Source organism: Rutidosis leptorrhynchoides, chromosome 6 (assembly GCF_046630445.1).
Source record: "Rutidosis leptorrhynchoides isolate AG116_Rl617_1_P2 chromosome 6, CSIRO_AGI_Rlap_v1, whole genome shotgun sequence".
NCBI lineage: Eukaryota > Viridiplantae > Streptophyta > Magnoliopsida > Asterales > Asteraceae > Rutidosis > Rutidosis leptorrhynchoides.
In genome coordinates, this window is record NC_092338.1 from 38,669,195 (window position 1) to 38,678,085 (window position 8,891).

Here is an 8,891-nt window from a genome sequence, read left to right on the forward strand (position 1 = left end):
TCCTATATCCTATATATATTTGAACATGTTATCATTAGTATAATAAAATATTATAATCTTAGTTAATTCTGAGATTGTAAATATATATATAATAATCTTGGTACATTCCATGACAATAAGTATACAATACGTTTTGATAAATCCTAAGACAATAAGTATACAATACGTTTTGATAAATTCTAAGACAATACATATACAATACGTCCCTGGGTTGATGCAAAGACAATACGTATACAATACGTCGTGGGGGTAATTCTAAGATTATATATATACCGATTATTGGACTATTGGACATTTCGGACTATTTTGGACTACTAACAAAGGACTACTAACATAAAAATGTTAAAAATTAATATATAAATATTCTATGAACTTGTTTTATTTTATTCACATGTATTATTATCTGAATCGTTATTATTGTTATAGGTCCGTGAATCCAAGGACGTCGGCTATATTTTAATAAGTTGAAAACTTGTTGAAACTATACTTTTACGACAGTGAGTATATAGTCCCATTTTTAAACTTTAAAAATATTTTGGGATGAGAATACATGCATTTTATGTTTTACGCCATGGACAAAAGTACTTAAAATATATTCTACGTTGAGTTGTACCACCTTGCATATCTTCCCTAATAGCTTGGTAACTAATATTTACATGTTGTAAGAACATGTAAACGCGAATCCTATTGATAGATCTATCGGGTTTGACAACCCCAACCGGGCTAGTCGCTCTAGTATCGTAAACGGTTGCATAGTACTTCGTTTTTACTACACTTGGTACAGTGTAGGGAGATTTCATAATAAAGGGAATATGCTACATTAATAGTTAAGTATGGTTACCAAAGCGCTCAACAACTTATAGAATACTTTTATACACTTGCAAGTGTACATATATTTATAACTATGAAATCTTGTGGTCTATATTTATATCAATGCTAAACCTATATATCTCACCAACCTTTGTGTTGACTGTTTAAGCATGTTTATTCTCAGATCCTTAAGAAAGTCTTCCGCTGTTGCATTATCTGAGCAAGCTGTGCATGGAGTCTCATGCTTTTGTTTAAATGAAATGTTGCATTCAATAAAACATTTGTCATGTATTATATATGACTGTTATGTCAAGCATGTAGTATTTGAAAGCTGATGTATTATGTGGATTATTCCTTAAATAATCGCCCAATTGTTTAAAACATGCATTACGTATAATAATGGTGTGCTTTTTATGAAACGAATGCAATATTTTTCTAAAACGTATCATATAGAGGTCAAATACCTCGCTATGGGGCCAATGAATAACGTACTGCATTTATAGTAATATGGACGGGTCCTTTCAACTATCCCATACTATTTACCACCACATGTTACGATTCATTGCTTCTCATAACTACTCCGAAATTTCATAAATACTTAAATTCCATCGGGATCATGAACGTTGACGTAATGTGCTGTTTGAAAGAAACATGTCGCCTTCAAGAATGTACCAGTTGTCATAGAATTTTCGAATGTTTTCCTTGAAGAACTTCCCGGCCTTTCACCTCATCGACCGGGGGAAATTAGTGCCCAGAAAGGCAACTGCTGCAACTGATGCTCGATCACCTTATATGATAACAGTGTTAAAATTAAAGGAGTTATTGGATGAAGGGTTTATCCGACCACGTTCATCACCCGGGGGAGCTCCAATCTTTAGGAAGAAGGATGGCTCTCTACGCTTGTGCATCAACTATAGAGAATTGAACAAAACGACAATTAAGAATAGATACATGTTGCCAAGGACTGATGATCAGTTCAATCAACTACAAGGATCTTCTGTTTATTTGAAGATTGACTTAAGATCCGAATATCACCAATGGAGGGTGAGTGAGGAAGATGTTTTGAAGACAGCGTTTAGAACACGTTATGGTTATTACGAGTTTTTCAATTATGCCATTCGGTTTAACAAACGCACCCGCCGTGTTCAAGGATCTCATGAATCAAGAATGCAAAACCTTAATGGGACAAGTTTGTCATCGTATTTATAAATGACATCTTAGTATACTCGAAGAATAGAGAAGAAAAACGACGAGCATCTGAGGTTACTATTAGAGCTACGAGAGAAAGAGAAATTGTACGCTAAATTCTCCAAGTGCGAGTTTTGGCTATCGAAAGTGCAATTTCTCGGTCACATGGTTAGTAACCAAGGGATCCAAGTAGACCCAACGAATATTGAAGCTATTGAGAATTGGAAAGTTCCCAAGACGCCGACACAAGTACGACAATTTTTAGGACTCATTGGTTACTATAGAAGATTTATTGAAGATTTCTCAAGACTTGCTTGACCATAAACTGCCTTAACTCACAGAGGCAAGAAGTATACATGGTCCAACGAGCAAGATGTGACGACCCAAAAATTTTCGACCAAATTTAAACTTGATCTTTATATGATTTCGACACGATAAGCAAAGACTATAATGTTGAGTCTCAAAAATTTTGAACTATTTTCAAATATGCAATTACCCTTCGACCATTTCTGACGATTCACGAACAATTGTTTGTAAATAAAGTTGCATATATATATATATATATATATATATATATATATATATATATATATATATATATATATACATAAATATAAATATATGTGTACATATAATAATGTGAAATAATTAAATATGTAAAATGAATATATATAAATATGATATTATTATGAATCTATATATGTACATATATGATTTTTATTAATAATTATTATTATATTGTAATATATATAATATATAAGCATTTAAGAATCAATAAATGTTATCATATGATATATAATATAATTATTAAATATTACATAAATAATAAATTGTAATATTAAAATATTAAGAGTAATTACAAATTAAAAATATAGATGTTATACTAATTATTTTCATTATTATTATCAATATTAATGTTGATATTAAAATCAGTATTATTAACATTATTATTTTAAAAATACAACATATAGATATGAAGTTGATATATATAAATTGTTATTACTAATATTATATTATTATTATTACTAGTATATTATTATAAATTTTTTTATTATTAATAATATTAAGAGTATTATTAGTATAGTTATATTAATGAGATTAATTATAATATGTAAATACAGATATATAAATTCAGATATATATACAGATATAAAAAAAACTGATATATATATATATATATATATATATATATATATATATATATATATATATATATATATATATATATATATATATATATATATATATATACATATATATATATATATATACATATATATATATACATATATATATATACATATATATATATATATATATATATATATACATATATATATATATATATATAAATCTATTGAAAAATATATATATATATATATATATATATTATAGGAATCAGTATTATTGTATTAATAATATATTTATCAATTTAGATTAATTAAACAAGGATTACAATATCAACTTCAATTAGAGAATCAAAATATGTTTCATATCTACATCAAACTGTATATAATCCTTGTTCATGTCTGCAATTGATACCAAGAGAATTCACAATACAACAAAATCAGTTGAGTGTCCAATCTACTTTTATTTTCTTCTTCCTGATTGAAGAATCTGTTGCTTTCATTTTCTTTCTTTTTAGTTCTGTCTTCTACTTCCTGATTGAGGATCCTGTCTAATTCTTGTTAAACGTCGAATTCAATTATAGATACAAAACAAAAATTTTAGAAATAAATATCAAATGAGTGTACGAATTTGTTACCAGTCATATTCAACTTGTATATGTATATTATTTTATCTGTACCTGATTGATTCTTCTGTCGACCCAATCAAAGCTACGAAACAAACTGTAATCAAATCTTGTGTTGTAGATAATCGTACGAATCTGGTACACTTCACTATCTGCTTTATATTTTTCTTATTTTCTCATTCTGGCCTCGAATATTTCTGTCGACCACCATCATTCCTACAAAACAAAATGTGATCAGTTTGTTACGAATCACTTTAAATCACGAATCAAAACAAGAGAACGTTCATTATATATCCTAACATAATTGAAATTAAGACACACATATAAAAATGAAACACTTACAAACTATCATCCACCTCCATCACCACCATGATCATCGAGCCACCATCACAAAGAATCCCTACCATAAACAACCACACTCACTACCTTGAACCCACTCATAATTCTTTCCTTGTGATTTCTTCAACACCTCATCACCTTCTTTCTTCCTCTCTCACTATCTCTTTCACTCTCTTGAACGTCAACATAAACCGCCACTATCATTGAACTACCACTACCACCTTAAAATCACCCAACCACCATCAACTACAGCTGCTGCTATCTTCCCGTGCTATTGATAGGCGAAACAAGTAAGAAACAAACCACCTTTTGAATATCTTTTTCTATTTCTTTTCCTTGTAGAACACAACCAAAACCACAATCACCTTTCTTTCTTCTATTGTTAATCGAACCAAACTAGTCACCAACCATCACGTAACCAACTACAAATTGCTTCAAGTTTGCACCTGCTACTGCTGCAGCATGCCTTCTATTTTTCTGATCTATACAAACCCCACACATCTCAACCGTAACACCTCTACTACTCTTTAATGTACAAACAAAAATGAAAGGTAAAGAGGTAGATGGAATGAGTAGTTTACGTATACAATTTAGAATTTGCCAACATAGATATATAGGAAATTAATACAGCGCATTTTAAAAAGTTTATGCAAGTGGAAAATGATAGAAAATATTGGCCGACAGATGCATATTAAAAAGGAAAGGGGCCGACCATTATGGGTTACAGATTGATCCCTTGTTATATTATTAATAATTAGGATAGAGCTCGTATTATATATTAATGATGTATTGTGTCACGATGAGATTTTTTTCTTGGATCCTAATCAAACGAACATCGTTTTTTTATTTACCGACCCATATTGTAAATCATGGGACAAGCAACTTAATTAAAAATTGGACAGCGATTTTTGGTGGTATCCCGCAAGTTGATTTAAAGAAGGCGTAGAATATTTTTTTCATTGTTGATGATTAATTGTGGGATAAAGAGGAAAGTCATGGCCAACCTTAGAATAATCAATTGTGATAGTTATTGGTGAACCGAAGACTTAAGCATTTCTAATTTGGATCGGCAGCTTGTAAATATGGATAATTCATGTTTTGGGCTTTTCTTGTTGTTCGGCCGAGACCCATTGATCATGTAGGCTGGACTTTCTAAGTTATCATGATACTTATAATGGTGATGAGAATTAGGGAATGATTATGATATAGGATATAGAAAATATTTAACAAATAATTGTTGTGGTGTATCTGTTTTTTCCATTTCGATTAATAACGAAGATGAAAGGAAACATGATACATGTTACGCAATATTGATGATGAGCCATGAAGAGGACGATGTTAATATGGTTAATGATGGTGTTTTAGATGATGATTATGATATAGTGATATTTGAGATGATTAGGATTAGGATAATGTTTTTTTTTAGATGATAACAATATTAAGATGATGATGAATAGATATGGGTTTAGTTGTGAAGAAAAAGATAAAAAGGGAAATAGAAATATATCGGGTTATATATATTTGGGTCGATATATTTTTCAGAAAAATGGAATTAGAGGAATGGTTAAGGAGTGTTTCGGGTTAGCGGGAGGTCGCGGGTTCAAACTCGGGCTTGGGCATTATTTTTAAGGGCTACTCTTTTGAGGTAGTATTACTATTACTATTACCATTATTATTATTATTATTATTATTATTATTATTATTATTATTATTATTTTTTTTTTTTTTTTTTTTTTATCATTTCTAATATTAATAAAATTTTAACAAACAAAAGATATATATATATATATATATATATATATATATATATATATATATATATATATATATATATATATACAAAAATGTTTTAAATACATATAACATAACAAAATTAATATTTTTATTTATATAAAATAAATATATGAAACATATAGGTTATTAATATAAAAATGACATAACTAATAAATTTATATATATATATATATATATATATATATATATATATATATATATATTTGTTCGATTACAATTATATGTGTTAATATATACATAAATGATATAGGTTCGTGAATCCGAGGTCAACCCTGCATTGTTCAGTATCGTCGTATGCATATTTTTACTACAAAATATCGTATAGTGAGTTTCATTTGCTCCCTTTTACTCTTTACATTTTTGGGACTGAGAATACATGCACTGTTTTTACAACTGCTTTATTAAATGCTTTTGAAATATGTTTTGAACTGCGAATACATGAAATACTTTTATAAATGTTTGACGAGATAGACACAAGCAAAACATTCCTCGAATGAATTATTATGTAGACAGAAGTTCTGCGGATTATTATTGAATTATGTGGACATGATAATTGCTACCGTTGAATTATGTGGACATGATAATTGCCACCTTTGAATTATGTGGACATGATAATTGCCACCGTTGAATTATATGGACATGATAATTGCCACCGTTGAATTATGTGGACATGATGATTGCCACCGTTGAATTATGTGGACATGATAATTGCCACCAATTGATATGAATGTTATGTATCGAGAGAATGATTTTTATGCACAGGTTATGTGTATTAGTTTTTGTGCACGAGATATGTGTACGGTTACTAAGATTTATGAAAAATGGTTTTGTACACGAGATAGGTGTACTGTATTTAAATCTTGTGGTCTATCAAAATGATGAATTTTATTATTTATGATAAACCTATGAACTCACCAACCTTTTGGTTGACATTTTAAAGCAAGTTTATTCTCAGGTATGAAAGAAACCTTCCGTTGTGCATTTGCTCAATTTAAAGATACTACTTGGAGTCATTCATGGCATATAGAGGTTAGAACCTCGCAATGGGACCATCTGATGAAGACTTCGTCCAGGTGGAATAGGACGGGTTACTACAGGTGGTATCAGAGCGGTGGTCTTAGCGAACCAGGTCTTGCATTAGTGTGTCTAACTGATAGTTGTTTAGATGCATTAGTGAGTCTGAACTTCGACCGTGTCTGCATGTAAAACGTTTTGCTTATCATTTTGTGTCGAAAATTACCTGCTTATCATTCTTAGGGAATCACTTGCTTATCATTCTTAGTCTAGACACATCTTACTGCATTGATTGCATGAAAAGTGTATAGACAAAATTCATATCTTAGTGTATCTACTAATTCATATCTTAGCGTATCTGTTACTGTAAACTTTGCCTGGCATATTTCGTAAATTCCTCCGTAATCTACGAAATCTTTTGTTCTATATATATAGAATAATTAAGATACCACCCGATAGCCAAAAATCATTTCATATCGAAACACCCTTTACTCAATCGTACGAAATGGAACTCGCCACTAGTTCAAGTTCTTCGGAATTCGACAGCTATTCCGACATGGTTGTTCACCTAAGCTCCGAAGCAGTGTCACCGGAATGAATCAACCAATCAGTCATCATCTATTCTGGATGAATTGGGGAGGGGTTCGTAATTGACTTAATCAATGAAGAATAGAAGAAGGCGATCCTTTCCACCAACCGAATTCACCTCTTGGTGAAGAACCTGAAGCACATACCGGCGAACATGTTCAAGTCACCATTTTCAGCCCCATTTACAGGGTAGCTCATCACGATTATATTCTATCTACAATTCTAAACCTTATTCATCCGCTAGATCCGACCGACAATCATCCCGGAATAATGGAAAAAGTCAACGAGCTTCGCGCTTGAATAATCAATTTGGAGAATATGGTACAAAACTTACCAGCTTCAGCAACATCACCAGCACCAATAACCACACCAGTACCACCAACAACCTAAGTTTCAACATCACATGTCTCAATATCTCATTCTGTACCTCGAGCATAATCATCGTTCTACGTATCGTTCTATCTATTTTATCTTCGTTCTACATGGCGATTATGTAATCTCTAATGTTTTAGAGGTTATATATTCTAGTTCTAATGGTAAATCAAATGAGTTTAATATTATATTGACTCATTAAATCCATGATTACATCTAATATATATATATATATATATATATATATATATATATATATATATATATATATATATATATATATATATATATATATATATTCATAAAGATTGTAAATTAAAGTTCTTTTGTACAAACTGATAATGGTGAAAATATTTTAACGGGTAGGTAATACCCGAGGAATATTTAGTTTTCACATTAAAAATTACACTGTACATTCTTCAATTCAGATTCAGCTGTCAATAGTGATACTGCCCAAATCTGCACATATACGTATCCGTTCACCAAAGAACAACTATTTCCATTCAAATTTAATTTCATATTCGGAATTTGACCGATCAAAATCCAAGTCAAGATTTAACAGAAGACATCACTTTTAGATTCTGACATCTTTCAAAGCCATACTTTGAATTCAAAACTGTGACAGATACATTGGCGTGTTATTACCGAAAATAACTTTACAATACCTTTCCAAAATTAGTCACAGCTCCAGCAAATCAACTTCGACTTTCTGTAACACCCCGTCAAGTCCCTTTAACGGAATGTTAGCTCTGGTCCCAGTGCTTGGCTTGACTTTTACGTAACGGCAATATTCTACAGCGGAAGTAATTAATACCTGTTGTAGGTAAACAATACAGTATGTTTAAGAAATAACATTTCGAAAACGTTTATTAGTGAAAGTCCACCAAAGTTTAATGTTAAAGTTTTTAGATAACACCGTTTCTCGTTTCAAAAGTTTGTTGACACTACCATGTCAAATTTCAATCATTTGTAGACAACACCCTGTCAAGTTTTATCTCATTTGCTCGTAAACCACAGTTTAAATATCGTTGTA